Below are 18,411 nucleotides of genomic sequence, written 5' to 3'. Positions count from 1 at the left end.
GGCGGCGGCTCCCGCCCTCCGCACGGGCGCAGGTCGGCGAGGGCCTGGCCGAGGCGCCGCCGCGCGGGGCGAGGCCGCATCCGCGGCGGCCGCGGGCCTCAGTGGCGGCGGGCGGGGGCCCCGCCGGCGGCCGCGCCGCCGCTCTGCATCCCGCGCCCTCCCGCACCGCGCCGCGCTACGCCGGCCGCCCTAGGCCGCGGCCTCTCCGGCGCCTGGGAGCCGCCTCGGCCGCGCGTCCCCGGCGGAGGGAAGGGGGCGCCCTTGGGGCCGAAGCCGGCCGTCTCCGCCCGCCCCGGCGGCAGCAGCGGGCGAGGGGCCGCGGCGGGGGTGGGGAAGCCGCTCAGAGCCGCGCCGCGGCCGCCGCTGCTGACATCAGAGCCGCTTCCTGCCGCCCCGGCCTGGGGACGCGAGGGGGGGAGCGCAGGGGGAGGGGGCGGGAAGTGGAAGCGCGCCGGCAGCCGCTGCTACTCAGGCGGCCGCGGAGGGGCCATGGCCTGGCGGCGGCGCCGCCGCTCCGCCCCCCGTCCCGCCGCCCGGCTCCGCCAGGGGGAGCTCAGCCGGCCCCATTTCCTCTTCCTGCAGCGCTGGCACCGCGAGAGGCGGGCAGGGGTGGGGTATCCCTGTCCCGGTTCCCCTCCCGGTGACGGCAGGGAGAAGTGCGGGGCGTCTGCGGGACGCGGAGGGCTGGGGGTCGAGGTCGACGCCGCCATCTTAGCGGCTGGGCAGCGAGAGGCGGCCCTTGGTGGGCGCACGGATCCCCGTCGTTTCACCTCTACAAAGTTCAGAAATTTTGAGTATGCCTGTTCCTGACGTGTCTGTGCGTGCGTTTATTTATGAAGGAGGTATACGCGTGCTAGACGTGCATCTTGGGACTTGTTTTTTTCTGAAGGCAGAAGCGCAGTGCGGCACCCGTGCTGTACAGCAGCGCTTTCTCACAAAAATATGTGTGTAGGAGGGCGGCTGGGGAGAGGATGGTAATTTACTGGTGTAAACACATAGCAGAAAAGGGATAGGACTCGGGAATCAACCCACACCTCCACCACTCCCTTTCCTGTCCACAGGAAATCCGAGCCTGCCCTCCCAGCAGCGAATGCCTGCTTACATTGCCGGCTTGAGCAAGGCATCCTTATCTTGGATAAGGATATATAAATCTCCCAAGTTTAGCGTTTAGAGCTACCTACAGTGTGAAACCAATGGTGGGATGAAGTAAGTGTGACTCCTGTGTCTCAATAACTATTTTCCAGTGCCACGTGTTTAGCCTCCGTGCTATGTATAGAAATTATGCTGCTGTAAAATACTGTTGATAGCGTGTAATTTCAGTAGATTCGGTGAGCTTTCATGGCTTTCTTGCTAAAATATTAATAAATGTTTGTACCTCACAGTGATGCCAAGTAAATGGGACGGGGAGCAGATTTACAGAATGAGCCTGAAAAAGCTGTTTAAGCAATTAACTAGGAAAGAGAAGATCAAGGAGGAATATGCGCAATAACCTACCATCATGGTGGCTCAGATTTTAGAACAAGTGAAATAAAAGCACTCTTGTCACAGTTACTGCTTTTTATGTGTATGTTGCCATTTTAGGTTGTTTACTCCCCTCATGACTTTTTTTTTTTATCAGCTTTAGTGACTTGTCCAGCAGCCCAGAAATTCCCAGATAAACTGTTGGAGTGTATGCATCAATTGACTATGTTGTAGACATGATCAAACTTGTCTCTGGAACAAGTTGGATTGGTGTGATTGCATTGTGCAAGTGACATTTGTCTGCATGCGGAACAGACTCACGTCCTGATTACGTTGAATTCTTGTTGCTTCTTGATTTTTCAATATATTTTTTTCTAGAAAGATCTAAAGATACATGGGTTAGAAATGGAAAGGTTTATCACAAAATCTGGTTAATATCTGCTTCATCCATAAATGGGATTATTCGGAGCTCCTAGTTTCTTGGAGATTATAGTCAGGTTTACATGTTCATAATGACCCGGGTATTCTCTGGATTTGTAGTCTCTGGATAATTAAAAACTAGCACCTGCTTATACTCAAATGTGTTTTTTTTTTGTTTTTGTTTTAGTTTTGCCTGCATGAAAGGCACTGTTAGTACCAATCTTTATCGCACTGTCACATGGAGTTCTCTGCAGGAGGGTTAGAACTAGATGATCTTTAAAGTCCCTTCCAACCTGATGCCATTCCATGATTCTGTGATTCTGTGGTGTCACATCATAGAATATTCCCCTTGGAAGAGATCCATGAGGATCACTGAGTCCAGCTCCTGATTCTACATAGAACAATGCTAAAATCAAACTGTATGTCTGGTAGTGTTCAAATGCTTCTTGAACTCTGTCAGCTTGGGACCATGACCAATGCCATAAGGGGACCTGATCCATACCCACCACCCTGTGGCAAAATGCCTTTTCCTGATACCCAACCTGGCCCTCTCATGAACACATTTGTGCCTGATCCTGACAACTTAATGGAAAGTACACCACACTTTGCACAGTGTGCAATCTATTGGCTTTTGGAAAATTAAGAATGAGTTTCACAGAATCACAGAATGGCCAGGGTTGAAAGGGACCTCGAGGATCATGAATCTCCAACCCCCCCTTCCTCAGGCAGGGCCACCAACCTCCCCATTTAATACTAGACCAGACTGCCCAGAGCCCCATCCAACCTGGCCTTGAACACTTCCAGGGATGGGGCATCCACAACCTCTCTGGGCAGCCTGTTCCAGCACCTCACCACTCTTTCTGTAAAGAATTTCCCCCTGACATCCAACCTAAATCTTCCCTCCCTCAACTTAAAACCATTTCCTCTTGTCCTGCAGTTATTAACCCTTTGAAAGAGTTGATTCCCCTCCTGTCTGTAGGCTCCCTTTAGGTATTGAAAGGCTGCAATGAGGTCACCTCACAGCCTTCTTTTCTCCAGGTTGAACAAGCCCAGCTCCCTCAGCCTGCCCTCATAGGGGAGGTGCTCCAGTCCCTTGATCATCTTCATGGCTCTCTTCTGAACCCTCTCCAACAGCTCTCTGTCTTTCTTGTACTGGGGGCTCCAGATCTGGACATAGTACTCCAGGTGGGGCCTTGCAAGGGCAAAGTAGAGGGGGACAATCACTTCCCTGTCCCTGCTGGCCACCCTCTTCTGATGAAGCCCAGGATACCATTTGCTTTCTGAGCTGCAAGAGCACACTACTGGCTCATGTTAAATTTTTCATACACTGGGACCCCCAGGTCCTTCTCTGCAGGGCTGCTCTCAAGGACTGCTCCTACCAGTCTGTATATATGCCAGGAATTCCTCTGGCCCAAGTGCAAAACCTTGCACTTTGCTATGCTGCACCTCATTAGGTTCTCCCGGGCCCACCTTTCAAGTCTGTTGAGGTCCCTCTGAATGGCATCCCTTCCTTCCACTGTGTCAGATTGGTGTCATCAACAAACTTGCTGAGGATGCGCTCAATTCCATCATCAATGTCATTGATAAAGATGTTGGAGATCACCGGTCCCAAGACAGACCCCTGGGGGATACTGCACATTACTAGACTTCACCTGGACTTAGAGCCATTAATCACCGCCTCTGCCCGCAGCCTTTCAACCAATTTCTTATCCATCGAGTGGTCCACCCATCAAATCCACATTCCTCCAATTTGGAGATAAGGATTGGTGGGGGACCATGTCAAAGACCTTGCTCAAGGTAAATGACATTGGTCGCCTTCCCTTTGTTCACCACTGCTGTCTCTCCATCTCTTCTCTCCATCTCTTTTCTGAGGTTTTCAGAGATTAGGTCAGGTTGAAAACAGACTCCTAACATTTAGACATCTCTCAGATAAATATGTAGTGCTGAATGGGTCGCCTTAGTACTTTTATCACCTTTAAGACTGAGTTTCAGGAAACACATAGAGTCAACCAGACAGAAAAATGGGACTGAATGAAGAAAATGATGTGTGTACATCTAGCTGCTGTTCTTGATACCTAGTTACAGTCTTCAGTGTGGTATTAGATACAATTCCGAACTTAAAACTTTTTTGTTGGATTCAAGCTCACATGTTATGAACTGGGGAAAGTGAACTACATCGCTGCTTTTTGGAAAGATGGCTAAGTGTGTGGTGGTACTTTAGATGGTGATTGAGGTCTCTGGTAACAGTAACTATTTGACTTTCTATTAGTTTCATAGACCTCTCTTGAGGATACAAATCAGGCAAATGATAGTTTCTGTCTTTTATATTTTAGTAGTTTGATTCCTCTATAACTTTTTGTGTATATGTGGATGAGAATTAAAAGCATAGAGGAAAGCATTCCAATTATAGTTGTTTGTAAGGTTCATTTCCTTTCTGAAATTGATGTAGAAATATGTATCTTGAAAATAATGAGTTCTCTTTTGTGAAAGTGGAGTCATCATTATCAAAATGTCAGCGTTGTGAAGATCAGATAGGATTTTAAGAAAGCGGAAATTTTGCTGTTACTTCTTTTTCTTTTCTGACTGACGCAGTCTTAATTAGCCGTGTGTTGAGTTTGAGAACTGAGTATAATCTGTACACTCCCAAATAGAACAGTTTTTAAATATTTACTCAACAAGCACATCTGAATGTTGAAGGAAAAAGAACACTTGAGTTGCATCCATCACAGGCCTTGTTCATCAGTCAGAAACGCTTTGGTTAAAAGAGAAAATCTAGAACTGGGTAAGACTGTGTTCTGTCTCAATAGTCCATGTCTAAAGTTTGAAAGAGATTACATTTCATGGAAGGTCATCACTTACAGATTGTTTGAAATCTCAGGATACTATGGGTGGAGTGTGGAAAAATGCTCAAACCTGAGTTAGCTGCAGTAGAGCTGCTTGTTCTTCTTGTTGTTGTGGAATAGAATTAAGAACTATGTTTAAGATAGGCAGTAGGTCATATACTAAGCAAAAAGTAAATCTTTATGACCAGATGAATGGACATGAGATGTTTAGTCCTAATATCTGGGTATTTTACCTAACATTTAATAAGCTCATATGGCTTAGAATTCAGGCAGGTTTATTGAGGACAGACAGATGTGTACATTCATTATCATAGCCCTCTGCCAAATTTGGGTTCCAGATCTCTTAAAATTATCCAATGTGACAACTGTAGGAGGTTTTTTTTTTTTTTTTTTTTTTTTTTTTTTTTTTTTTAAGGAGAACAAGCTATGAGTATTTTCCTCTAACTTAATCAAGAAAAAAAGCCAGGTTATTTTTTTTTTGAAAGAGGAAACTTCACATTGTGTCATACTTTCAATATGTGGTTGTTTTTTTGTGCGTTTTTTTTTGTGTGTGTGTGTGTGTTTTGTTGTTGTTGTTAAAGTATCTAAGTTTAAGCAATGGAAGAATGTTGATAGAAAGAAGTGTTGGAAAGTGTTGGATGGTCTCAACAATTGGCATATCTACAAGAAGAAAGGTTCCCTTCTGGATGTAAATGCAGGAATAGTTTATATTTTTTACAAGGCTGATTTTTTTTTTAAATATTGTCTTGTAAATGTGAGTTTTTGTCATTTCAATTCATATAAATCATTTGTGATTAAAGCCCATCACATGAGGTGTAGATCTGACCATGAATCATTTGCCTTGTCTCATCTGTGTGTTGAAAAGTGGATGCATACTGTATTTAGGAAACCTGCAAGAATTAAAAGGAGAGGAATTAGCCTGGGTTACTGAATGACAAGAGCTTGTAGATGCTCTTGTCCTTTGCCAGGCAGATTATAGGCCAGAGCAGTCCCTGGCAGCCAGTAGTATGGGACACACAAAAAAAGGCATAGAATCATAACATGATTTGGGTTGCAAGGATCCTTAAAAAGTTCTGTTTTCCTGCCATGTGCAGACTTGCCCCTGTGAGAATTGAATGTTGTTTCTGCATCAGAACAAAATAAGAATTTTGTTAACTTCATGGTCTTTACCGTTTGGGGTTTTTGTTTTATAGTTCATTTCAGGGGCCTTACTACTTTATTAGAGTTCTATAAGTTAAAGTAATATGTATGTATATATGTATAGCCAACATTGAGAATATATGTCACACATTGCAACAGTATTCTGCCAATTTAAAAGGACAATTCACTACATGATACGGGGAATGCCTGGAGAAGATCGGACATCTCCCCTCCCCTCCGTACTCTTTGTTTAACAAGAATTCCAAGCAAATCACCATATCAATAGGACAAGAAGAGCACTGAGACACCTTGGAAGCAACAGGATGGCAACTGACTATGTCACACATTGCAACAGTATTCTGCCAATTTAAAAGAACAATTCACTACATGATACGGGGAATGCCTGGAGAAGATCGGACATCTCCCCTCCCCTCCGTACTCTTTGTTTAACAGGAATTCCAAGCAAATCACCTTATCAATAGGACAAGAAGAGCACTGAACACCAGATAACGATCCAATTAAATCCTCTGATAAGATTGTGAACCCGGAGTACCCAGCAAGTGGGGAAACGGGGGAGAAGGGGGAGGTAAGGGAGAGAAAAAGGGTATAAAAGTTGTCATGCTGTGTCCATAGGTGCGCTCCTGCTTGCGGGACGCCCGCCATTGCAATCGCGAATAAAATCTGCTTTTATCAGAGATACCGTCCTGGCAAAATTATTCGGATATTTCCAACAATTTGGGGGCTCGTCCGGGATTATTATTGCCTCTTTGGGTGTCTCCCTACTGCCCTGGACAGGATAGGTGCACCCCGCTGATTTCAGCGGTCCTGTCTGAGTGGTGAGGTGACTCCTTGGGACGGCCGATAAGAAACCGAGACTGTTAGATAAAGGACGGATTCTGTAAAAGCCAAGGGGCAGGTAGGCACGGGTGTTGGCCATTGCGACCCGGTAACTTCGTGCACGGACCAAGGTAAGAGAGTTTAATTCTTGCCTTGGGGGTCGGTTGAGACTCTTGAGTGTGTGTGTGATTGAGACGCACGTCAGTGCGAAGCGAGTGCGGAGTCCCGACCTGCGGTTCCGTTGTCCCGCGAGGGGCACGGCCAGGGACGGACGAAGCGGCTGTGTTGGTGGAAGGAAGAGTCTCGGGAGGGAGCTGTTGGTGTACGGTACCCTGTGCACTTGACGAAGTGGCAGCAGTACACCCCTATTTGAATCCGAGAATCGGAGTAAGGTACTCCGGAGGGATTGGCCCTAAATCCGAGAGTCGGAGTGTGGTGACCTGTGGGCTGGGTAGTTCACAGTAGCACTCCGGAGGGATGGGGAATAGGAGCTCCCGAGAGCAGGGGAAAAAGGTCCCCTGGTTTGTGCCTAAAGAAGCCCCTTACGAAAATGTTTCAGAATTGGAAAGACGGTCCCAAGACCAGGGACAAGGATAAGAAAAAGATGCTTAAATATTGTATACAGATATGGCCTAGAGAGCCAATACAGGGAAAATAAATATTCTGGCCAGAATATGGATCTGACAAAGGTTGGGTGTGTCAGATTCTGAATTCGTATGTAAAGAATAAAACCCCCTTTTCAAAGGAGGAATCAGACTACGCTGCTTGCTGGATTCAAGAAGCCAGTCTGTTATTAGTGAGAAAAGGTCCGGACCAAAAAGGGAGGCAGAGAGAGAAAGGATCCTGAGGATAAATTGTATTGATTATTGTCACTGTCTTTGTGATTGTTAAATGTTTATGTTGTGAAAGTGTTATGTTGTGTTATGATATGTCATGTACGAGGCTGTTATGATACAAGGAGGTCTAAAGTGATACTGAGAAGACCCCCTGGGTTGTATTTTGGCTCAGTGGAGAAAACATTGCTGGTGAGCCAGGGAGAATATTGAATAAGAAACCGGGAACATAAATGGAGTAACGGGGTCAGTTTTATAGTTAAGTACCCTAATCATGAGACCAAGTGCTGGGTATTTGTGGAAGTTGAGGAATTGTATTGTTTGATTTGTGGATTTTGAAGGCACTGGGACAAACTGTCTTAATGGTATGTGGAAATGCAATTTTTAATGGTATGTGGAAATGTAGTTGAGGTATAAAGAGTGGAATTGTGGAAAAACAAACAACAAAAATGGCAAAAAGGTTAAGGAAACAGTGAGTTTGGGATATTAGAGTTTGGGCCGGCACGAGAACACATCCCCCATACTACCCCCCCCCACACCGCGGCTTGTAAGAACAACTCGGAGTAGGAGAAAGAGGTGTGGGCCGGAGCCTCCCGCTGTGACTCTAAAGGGTGCATTGCTTGTGAATGGGGATGGGACGGGACATTGAAAGTGAGAATAGCCGTCATCTGCAGAGATCTCGGAAACCCGATATCCCAGTTTGAGCACTGGAAGCCTGGGGAGGGGAGGGGGTGAAACTGAAATATAATGTTAGTAATGTATGTGATGATGAAAGTCTAGAAAGTGAAAAGGGTTTGGGAAAAACAAACAAACAAAAAAAAAAACCACACAGGCTGAGGAAGGCAAAGTTGAGTAAAGGTATAACAGGGATGCCCTTACCAAGAAGAAGAGGTAAGGGGGAGCCTGGAAGGGCTCAGGGAGAGTCCCCCCCCGCCACTGGACCAAAAGCAGCTTGGGGAAGCAGGGTAAAGAGGTTTATTTTCTGATATGGATGCCTCTTACTCTGTGATACATCAAGAATTATTACCTTTAGATGATTTTTTTTGTAGTTGTAGGAGTTATTGGCAAGAGAAGTTTACTTTTTTTAGGGGACCAATTAAATACAGGCTAGGAGAATAAGTAGGAATATATAAATTCTTGTACATGCCAAGTTCTCCAAAACCATTAGTTGGGCATGACATTAGAACAGTTGAATGTAGAGATTAAATTCAGTAGAGAAAATTGGAGCTAAGTGTCAAGCAAGACCAACTGACTGAAAATTTTAAGTCTGGCTTTAACACAAACTGGGAAAAGCAATGTTGTACCCCCAGAAGTTACGTAAATCCTAAATCAGGTATACACAGGATTGCAGGCATCAGAAATGCCTGGCAGAGACAAAAATACAGCCCAATAAAAGTTAAGTTAAAGATGGGAGCCAGCCCAACCAGGGTAAAGCAATGCCCTTTGAGCATACAAGATTGTAGGAGGATAAAAGAAATAATAAATAACTTTTTGAATTTTGGATTATTAATTGGATAGGAATTCAAATAGCAACTTACCAGGATGGAATTACTGTATCAATGAATATACTAACTGAGGCAGATGAGAAAGAAATAGACCCTGTAGTCTGGGTCAAAGAAGGGAATAGAGGGGGGTTAAGAATAACCCCTTTGAAAGTAAAATTACAAGAAAAATATCAGATTATAAGACAAAGGCAATATCCAATTCCATTTGAGGGACGTATTGGCCTTAAATCTGTAATACAGGGATTACTAAGGGACGGGTTGTTGGAACCATGTATGTCGCCCTTCAATACCCCCATTTTACCAGTCAGTAAACCTGATGGTTCCTACCGATTAGTTCAAGACTTGAGAAAAATTAATGAAATAGTACAAAAAAGGCATCCAGTGGTTCCAAACCCATATACCTTGATGAGTAAAATCCCAAATGAAAACAGGTGGTTTAGTGTTATAGATTTAAAGGATGCCTTTTGGTCTATTCCACTGGATCATGAAAGTAGAGATATATTTGCCTTTGAATGGGAAGATCCTGAAAGTGGGCGGAAACAGCAGTATCGATGGACAGTCCTACCCCAGGGCTTCACAGAATCACCAAATTTGTTTGGGCAAATTTTGGAACAAATATTGGAACAGTTTCAGCCACCAGAAGGAGTGTTACTCCTTCAGTATGTAGATGATCTCTTATTGTCAGGGCCAGAAGAAGCAGAAGTTAGAAGAGCCACAAACGAGTTGCTAAACTTTCTAGGGAAACAAGGACTGAGAGTGTCAAAGGATAAACTACAGTATGTAGAAAAGGAAGTTAGGTATTTGGGACACCTAGTCTCTGAGGGAAAGCGCAGAATAACCCCAGAGAGAATTCAAGGAATTATCGAGCTACCCTTGCCTGGAACAAAGAGGGAATTGAGGAAATTCCTAGAAGTAGTAGGATATTGTAGACTCTGGATAGAGTCATATGCTCATAAAACCAGAGGATTATATCTTAAATTATTAGATGGAGAGCCCAACATCCTTGAGTGGACTGTTGAGGAAAAAGAATTAATAAAAGAGCTAAAACAAAGCTTAATTACTGCTCCAGTCTTAGCTCTTCCCGCCTTAAATAAACCCTTCCAACTCTTTGTCACTGTAGATAAAGGGGCAGCCTTGGGAGTGCTAACTCAGGAATGGGGAAATAAACGCCAACCGGTGGCCTACCTATCTAAGCTGCTGGATCCAGTGTCTCGGGGATGGCCAGAGTGTATCCAAGCTATAGCAGCAACTGCCCTCCTGGTAGAGGAGAGCAGAAAACTGACCTTTGGGAGACAACTAGTGGTTACGACCCCACATCAGGTGAAGACCATTTTAACTCAGAAAGCTGGGAGGTGGTTAACTGACTCTAGAATTCTGAAGTATGAAATAATATTAATGGAGAAAAATGATTTAGTATTTGTTACTAAATCTTGCCTAAATCCAGCCACCTTCTTGTGGAAAGGGGAAGAAAAAGAGGAAAATATAGAGCATAATTGTCTGGATTTAATTGAGTATCAGACAAAGGTAAGACCTGACCTGCAAGATACCCCTCTTGGTGAGGGAGAGCTTTTGTTCATTGATGGGTCTTCAAGGGTGGTGCATGGCAAAAGATACAATGGGTATGCTGTAGTGCAGGGGGAGAAGGAGAAGTAAAAGAGATGGGCCAGCTGCCTAATAATTGGTCAGCTCAGACATGTGAATTGTATGCCTTAAATCGAGCCCTTCACCTCCTTAAAGGAGAAGAGGGAACTATATTCACAGACTCAAGATACGCATATGGAGTGGTACATACCTTTGGGAAAATCTGGGAGGAACGAGGATTAATCAATAGTAAAGGAAAGGAATTAGTTCATGAGGCACTGATCAGACAAATTCTGGAAAATTTACCGTTACCCACTGAAGTTGCAGTAGTGCATATAAAAGGACATCAAAAGGGGAATTCGATTATTGCTCGTGGAAACCGAATAGCAGATAAAACAGCCCGTGAGGCTGCTTTACACTCAAAAATTATCATGAACTATCTCGTGCCTGAGGTGCCTCCTCCTTCCCCAGGACAGGTATTCAGTGAAAAAGAAAAGGACACTTTTAGGAATTTGGGGGCCATAGAATCTGAAGGGAGATGGATCCTCCCAGATGGGAGAGAATTGTTAAACAAGGCAGTAACAAGGGAAATTTTAAATATCTTGCATCAAGGAAGTCACTGGGGAGTACAAGCTATGTGTGATGCTGTACTGAGGAAATATGTATGTGCAGGGATATATACACTGGCTAAACAAGTCTGTAGAGGGTGTGCAATATGCCAGAGGGTAAATAACAAGGTCATTCGTAGTCAACCTGCAGGGGGAAGGGATCCAGGGATTCGACCTTTTCAAAGTATTCAAGTAGACTTTATGGAGCTCCCTAAAGTGGGAAGAGTCAAATACTTACTGGTTTTAGTAGATCACTTAACTGGGTGGGTGGAAGCATTTCCATCAACATCTGCCACCGCAAATATAGTAACCAAGGTAATTTTGGAACAAATAATCCCTAGATATGGGGTGGTAGAGCACATCGATTCAGATCAAGGTAGTCATTTTACATCACAAGTTTTACAGAAACTAATGCACACTCTAGAGATTAAGTGGGAGTTTCATACCCCCTGGCATCCTCCATCATCAGGGAAGGTGGAACGGATGAATCAGACCATAAAAAGACACCTAACTAAGTTAGTCTTGGAGACTCGATTGCCTTGGACCAAATGTTTGCCCTTGGCACTTCTCCGAATAAGGACAGCGCCAAGAAAAGATGTGGGGGTTTCTCCATATGAAATGTTGTTCGGATTGCCATATCTGGGAAAGAAAAATGAGATACCACAATTTGAAACTAAAGATGCATTTCTTAAAAACTATATACTTGGGTTATCCTCCTCCTTATCAGCTCTCAGAATCCAAGGACTATTAGCACAAACCCCGCCTCTGGAATTTCCAGTTCATCCATTTCAAGGAGGGGACTGGGTCCTGATCCAGACGTGGAAGGAGTCAAAACTACAGCCTGACTGGGAAGGACCATTCCAAGTACTTCTAACGACTGAAACAGCTGTGAGGACGGCTGAGAAGGGATGGACTCACTACACTCGGGTAAAAGCATCTACTAGCCCTGAGGCATGGGAAGCAGTTGTCACAGAAGAACCTTTAAAGATAAAAATTAGGAAAAGGAAATTGTGAAGTCATTTAAACTAATCTTTAACTTGCCTTCAAATAAGTAAAATTGTTATATGTAAGTGAAAGCTGGGGGAGGGGGGTAATATAGCTTATATAGAATTAATGCCTAAAAAGAATTTCACTGTTGTGGTAATTATTAGAAAAACCTAAGGTTTGACAACAATGCTGGGGAGGGACCAACTTATTGTTTTGATCTTGATAACAATTTATTTCAGGAAAAGCTTTAGTCAAGTGATGGCTTGGAAAAAGATGACCTCCAGAGGGGATTAGGGGGATACCCTGTTAAGATTTGGGTAAACGTTACAAGAAAGGAAGTACCCCAGACTGTTACATTTGATGCTTGCCAGGTAATAGCCTGTGGAAGTTTAAGTACTCAACGACAACTGAGTAATGAAAATAAATATCTCTGTCCTGAACCGGGTATAAATAAGGGATTCCCCTGTAACAGATGGAATAATGTATGGTGGACAACTGCCCATCAAGGTTGGACATATATACCTGGAATATTTGATGCTCCATGGGCACATACATTGAAAGATCGAATAAGCATGTTTAAAGGGACTGCACAACCAAACTGTCAATCCTTACAATGTAACCCAGTGACAATAACAATTAACAAGGCTGATAATCTTATTAATACTACCTTTGGCCTTGGGATAGACATGCGTGGGAAAGATCCAACAGCGAGATTCCGGATAGCTGTATGGGATATACTCCCGGATGACACCCAGAAGGTTCAGGATGAGGAAAAACTTAGTGAGGGGGTGAAAAATCTTCCTAAAAACCCCAAAATTGTGACAGTTAAAGAGATAAAAGATCTTAGACAAACATTTGAAATTGGAACAGGATATGGAGATGTTAATGCCTGGGTAGAATGGATTAAGTATACTGTCCAGAGTCTCAACCATAGCAATTGCTATGCTTGTGCATCTGGACGGCCTATAGCTCAGGTGGTGCCTTTTCTCTGGGATGGACCAAGGATCCCCAGGGGATGCAATGCATAATTGCCCTGTACCAGGAGAAAACCGCATGGGGAAATGAAATCTGCAAATCTCTCTCTCTTGTTCCCTCCAATGTCTGATACAGATGTCCAGATCCCTCCTGCATTCTCCACAGCCATAGGTAACCATACAGCCTGCCTCTCACGGCAGGGTGTGAAGGCTACCAGGCCAATAGGGAACTTTTCCCTATGCAGTGAGGCTTTGAATGTTACGAAAGATTTGTCAGGAAACTATTCCAGATTAGAAATCCCCAGAGCGGATCTCTGGTGGTACTGCGGGGGAAGGCCTTATGGTCCACTCTCCCATCCAATTGGGCAGGCACTTGTGCACTTGTTCAATTAGTTATACCATTCACCCTGGCATTTGAAAAAGGAATTTCCAAAAATCCTGGAAGAAATAAAAGAAGCTTAGGAATATCATTTGATGATTCAATCTATATAGATTCAATTGGAGTGCCTAGGGGTGTCCCTGATGAATTTAAGGCAAGAAATCAAATTGTTGCGGGATTTGAGTCACTGTTTTGGTGGGTAACGATTAACAAAAATGTAGATTGGATTAACTATATCTATTATAACCAACAGCGATTTATAAACTATACAAAAAGTGCCATCAAGGGAATTGCAGAACAATTAGATGCCACAAGTAGAATGGCCTGGGAAAATAGGATTGCTCTAGATATGATGTTAGCAGAAAAAGGAGGTGTATGTGTAATGTTGGGTACTCGCTGTTGCACCTTTATCCCCAATAACACAGCTCCAGATGGCACAATAACAAAGGCATTGCAAGGTCTTACCACCCTTGCTGACGAATTGGCAGAGAATTCAGGAATAGATACCTCTATCACTGGATGGTTGGACTCCTGGTTTGGTAAATGGAAAGGGGCAATTATATCAATATTTACTTCTTTGATTACAGTAGCAAGAGCCTTAGTAGCCATCGGGTGCTGTGTTATCCCCTGTGTGAGAGGACTGGTACAGCGATTAATTGAGACAGCACTATTAAAACAAACACCCAATGAACCACCACCGTACTTGGATAAAATAATGGTATTAGGGGAGATGGGGAAGAAGAAAATGAAGCAGAGGAGGAGATGTATACGATAATGCCTTAAAGAACAACAACAACAAATTTTTTTTGCAGAAATCAACAATGTATAAAGAAGAAAAGGGGGGAATTGTGAGAATTGAATGTTGTTTCTGCATCAGAACAAAATAAGAATTTTGTTAACTTCATGGTCTTTACCGTTTGGGGTTTTTGTTTTATAGTTCATTTCAGGGGCCTTACTACTTTATTAGAGTTCTATAAGTTAAAGTAATATGTATGTATATATGTATAGCCAACATTGAGAATATATGTCACACATTGCAACAGTATTCTGCCAATTTAAAAGGACAATTCACTACATGATACGGGGAATGCCTGGAGAAGATCGGACATCTCCCCTCCCCTCCGTACTCTTTGTTTAACAAGAATTCCAAGCAAATCACCATATCAATAGGACAAGAAGAGCACTGAGACACCTTGGAAGCAACAGGATGGCAACTGACTATGTCACACATTGCAACAGTATTCTGCCAATTTAAAAGAACAATTCACTACATGATACGGGGAATGCCTGGAGAAGATCGGACATCTCCCCTCCCCTCCGTACTCTTTGTTTAACAGGAATTCCAAGCAAATCACCTTATCAATAGGACAAGAAGAGCACTGAACACCAGATAACGATCCAATTAAATCCTCTGATAAGATTGTGAACCCGGAGTACCCAGCAAGTGGGGAAACGGGGGAGAAGGGGGAGGTAAGGGAGAGAAAAAGGGTATAAAAGTTGTCATGCTGTGTCCATAGGTGCGCTCCTGCTTGCGGGACGCCCGCCATTGCAATCGCGAATAAAATCTGCTTTTATCAGAGATACCGTCCTGGCAAAATTATTCGGATATTTCCAACACCCCCCTCCAGACTGGGCTTCCCAGGGCCCATCAGATTTGGCCAATTGTCTCGCTCTGATTTATAGGAGGGAGATGAGGTTCTTTTAATATTATATACCCTGCGTGAGATTAAGAAACAACGGTTCAAATGTTGGTCCAAACAGTTTATTATAAATCTTAATTAGGGAGATGGGGAAAGGGAGGACGGACATTATTATGAATTAGGGTAATGGGGAAGGGAAGGAGGGCAATAGAAAAGATAGAAAAGAAGAAGCAAGGAGTCTCTATAGGAAGCAAGAGGGAGATAGTCACCACCATGGATCCAGTGTGGTGGTTCGTAGTTCAGTCACTGATCTTCTGTAGTAGTGGGTCGTCGGGCATTGTTGTTCTGTTGACGACGACGACGGTGGCAATAACAGTGACCATGGCGATGATGGCCCCTTTTCAGTGCTTTCAAAGTGGTCGAGTCAGCTCTCTTTGGAGTGGCAGCTTCTGGCTCTCGGATCTCAGCAGAAAGTCCTTTGTTCCCACCTTCCGGGCCTTGCCAGCAGATAAGAGGGAGCAGGGATGCCCATCTGCATCCTTTTTTTTCACAGGACAGGATGGTATCATTCCCCAGTTTTCCCATACCAAACTGGAGCTATTTAGTCACAGGCTAGATCTTCTGCCAGTAAACACTCCTGAGCACTCTCTTCCCGACGCAAGCAGCTCTCCAATGTTCCCAAAGTGATGTTGATTGTCACACAGTAGCACCCATTATTTGGCTCCTCAACAAATCAATCAGAGTCTTATCACAAGAAATACCTCAGGAAGCAAGCTTTGAGCCAAAAAACAAAGAAGGATTCTCACACCAATGTCTCCAGGAATGGGGAGTCCACAGCTTCTGTGGGCAACCTATTTCAGTGCCTCATCACCCTTTGAGTAAAAAAATATTTTATCTAAATCTCCCTTCTTTTAGTTTAAGACTATTTTCACTTGTCCTACCACTACCAGACTGTGTAAATAGTCAGTCTCCCTCTTGTTAATAAGCTTCCTTTAATGACTGAAAGGCTGTAATGACATCTTCCTGGAACCTTTTCTTCTCTGAGCTGAACAGCCTCAGTTTGTCAGCTTGTATTTGTAGGAGAGATTCTCCAACCCTTTGATAATCTTCATGGCCCTGCTCTGTACCTGCTCCAGCAGTTCCACATCTTTCTTGTACTGGGGCCCCAGGCCTGGAGGAGGCCTCATGAGTGCAGAGTAGAGGGATACAATCACTTCACTTTCTCTGTTGACCACCTCTTTTTTCATGCAGCCCAGGATGATGTTGGCTTTCCAGGCTGCAAGAACACATTGCTTGCTCATGTCCACCAGGACCTTCGAGTCCTTTTTCACAGTGCTACTCTCAATGTATATCTGGGACTTCCCCGACACAGGTGCAATGCCTTGCATTTGGGCTTATTGATCTGCACTAGGTTCATGTGAGCCAACGACTCAAGCTTGTCCTCTTGCCATCTCTTTGGATGGCACTCAGCTTAGTGCCAGCAAACGTACTGAGGGTATGTTTGGTCTCACTGTCTAGTTCATTGGTAAAGACATTAAAGAGCACTAACGTGATATCATTAGTTAGTATCATTAAAGATACTAACTGGACCCCTGGGGGACACATCTCAACAGTGATCTTTACCTGGGCATGTTGACCTACATTTTCACCTACAAATGCTGTTCACAACCTTCTGGCTGTGATCATCCTTCTTGCTCCTCTGAGAGTACTATGCAAATTCTCTGGGCAATCTGTTACATTTCTTGGTTAGTTCTATTGATGAAAAGTGTTTCCTGATGTTCAGATGGAACCTGAACCTCACTCCTCCTGTGTTTCTGTTTATTCCCATTGCCTTTCATCCTGTCACTGGGCACCACTAGGACTATTCTTTTTGTATTTTGACAACTTTTGCAGCACAGCACAGAGATGTCTTCTGCTGAATACTTCGTGATAGCACCCCCAGTGCGCTTTATGTTTTCTCTTTTTCCTTTCTGCAAAGACTTTCCCACTCTACATAAAATCTTCTGAAAGGCTGTGAATTTATTCAAATTCCCTGAATTGAGGTATGCTTTTCATTTGTAAAGAAAAGTATGCATTAAAAAAAAAAAAAAAGCTTTGCAGAATAAATGTATATGCAAGGAACTGTGTTCACTTTGGTAAACGAAAAAAAAAAACACTCTTATATGAATGTTACAGGAGCTCAGGTAGTCTCATTTGTTCTTGAAGTGTATTCTGCCTCTTAGTCTGCAGCATGTTAGATCTCAAAGCTTTTCAGCAGCTTAAATCACCAGAGAGCAAGGAAAGAGTTGTAATATAGCCACTGTACACTAAGGGTGATATAAAGGTGAGAGATGATCTAGATGGAGTCCCACAGCTAAATTAACAGTTTCCCAGAAGCTAGGATGGCTGACTGACTAAGTGGCTTGTGGGAAAAAGGATGGTAAAGAATTAGCATGCAGGGGATGAAAGTCTAGTGGCGATAGACTGGCTGATCTTCATTTAAGAGATCTGAAAGACATGGTACAAGTTTCCAATAGGAGATGATTTAGAGAAAGACAGAAGTGTTATCAGGTAACTATAAAATAAAGACGGTATTTTTGAAAGGTGCAAAGTAATCCAGGTACTAAAATACATGGTCTGCTCTCAGAGAGCTTTAAAGCAAGGCTTTAAAACAGAGCTTATAGGAGGGCATAATAAAGAGCATGGAGGTACGTAGAATAAAATGTCACATCTTTTTTAATCAAGGGTGTATTATCTCAGATTAACAGAATACCATTTTTGATAAATTCTGTAATATTTTTAGGCATGAGGAATGGAATAGAACTATTCTATCTTGGTTATATTTGATATATTGCCTTGTGGGAAATTATTAATTAAGCTGAGAATGATAAGAATCATTAAAAGAACTGAAAGTAGGTAAGGAGACTATAGGAACAGTCAGAGGACAGTGGGGACTATAAAATGGAAGTACTGGAATGGAAAGAAGTTACTAATAGATTTTTTTAAGATTGAATTTTGAGATCAACCTTGTTAATCTTAATAATTTCATTAATGATGTTGACAAAAGAATTAGAAGAGTGACATACTTTCTGGTCACACAAGTTTAGACAGCAGAGTTAATGAAGGGGAGGATAAGAATATCAAATGGGAAAAATTAGATGACTCCAAGGACAAGAGAAATAAAAGTGACTAGTATTTAAAATATTAGAGTACAACTTCATGAA

At 43.4% G+C, this 18,411-nt stretch overlaps 1 pseudogene; it reads left to right on the top strand.

Annotated features, from left to right (window-relative positions):
* The first annotated feature begins 12,787 nt into the window (after nt 1-12,787).
* Nucleotides 12,788-15,147, top strand: LOC146545033 (endogenous retrovirus group FC1 Env polyprotein-like; annotated as a pseudogene).
* Nucleotides 15,148-18,411: the final 3,264 nt, after the last annotated feature.

The sequence above is a fragment of the Meleagris gallopavo genome, chromosome 2 (assembly GCF_905368555.1).
Source record: "Meleagris gallopavo chromosome 2, MGAL_WU_HG_1.1, whole genome shotgun sequence".
Lineage (NCBI taxonomy): Eukaryota > Metazoa > Chordata > Aves > Galliformes > Phasianidae > Meleagris > Meleagris gallopavo.
Note: the sequence above shows the minus strand (reverse complement) of the source record. Positions and strands in the feature narration are given on the sequence as shown.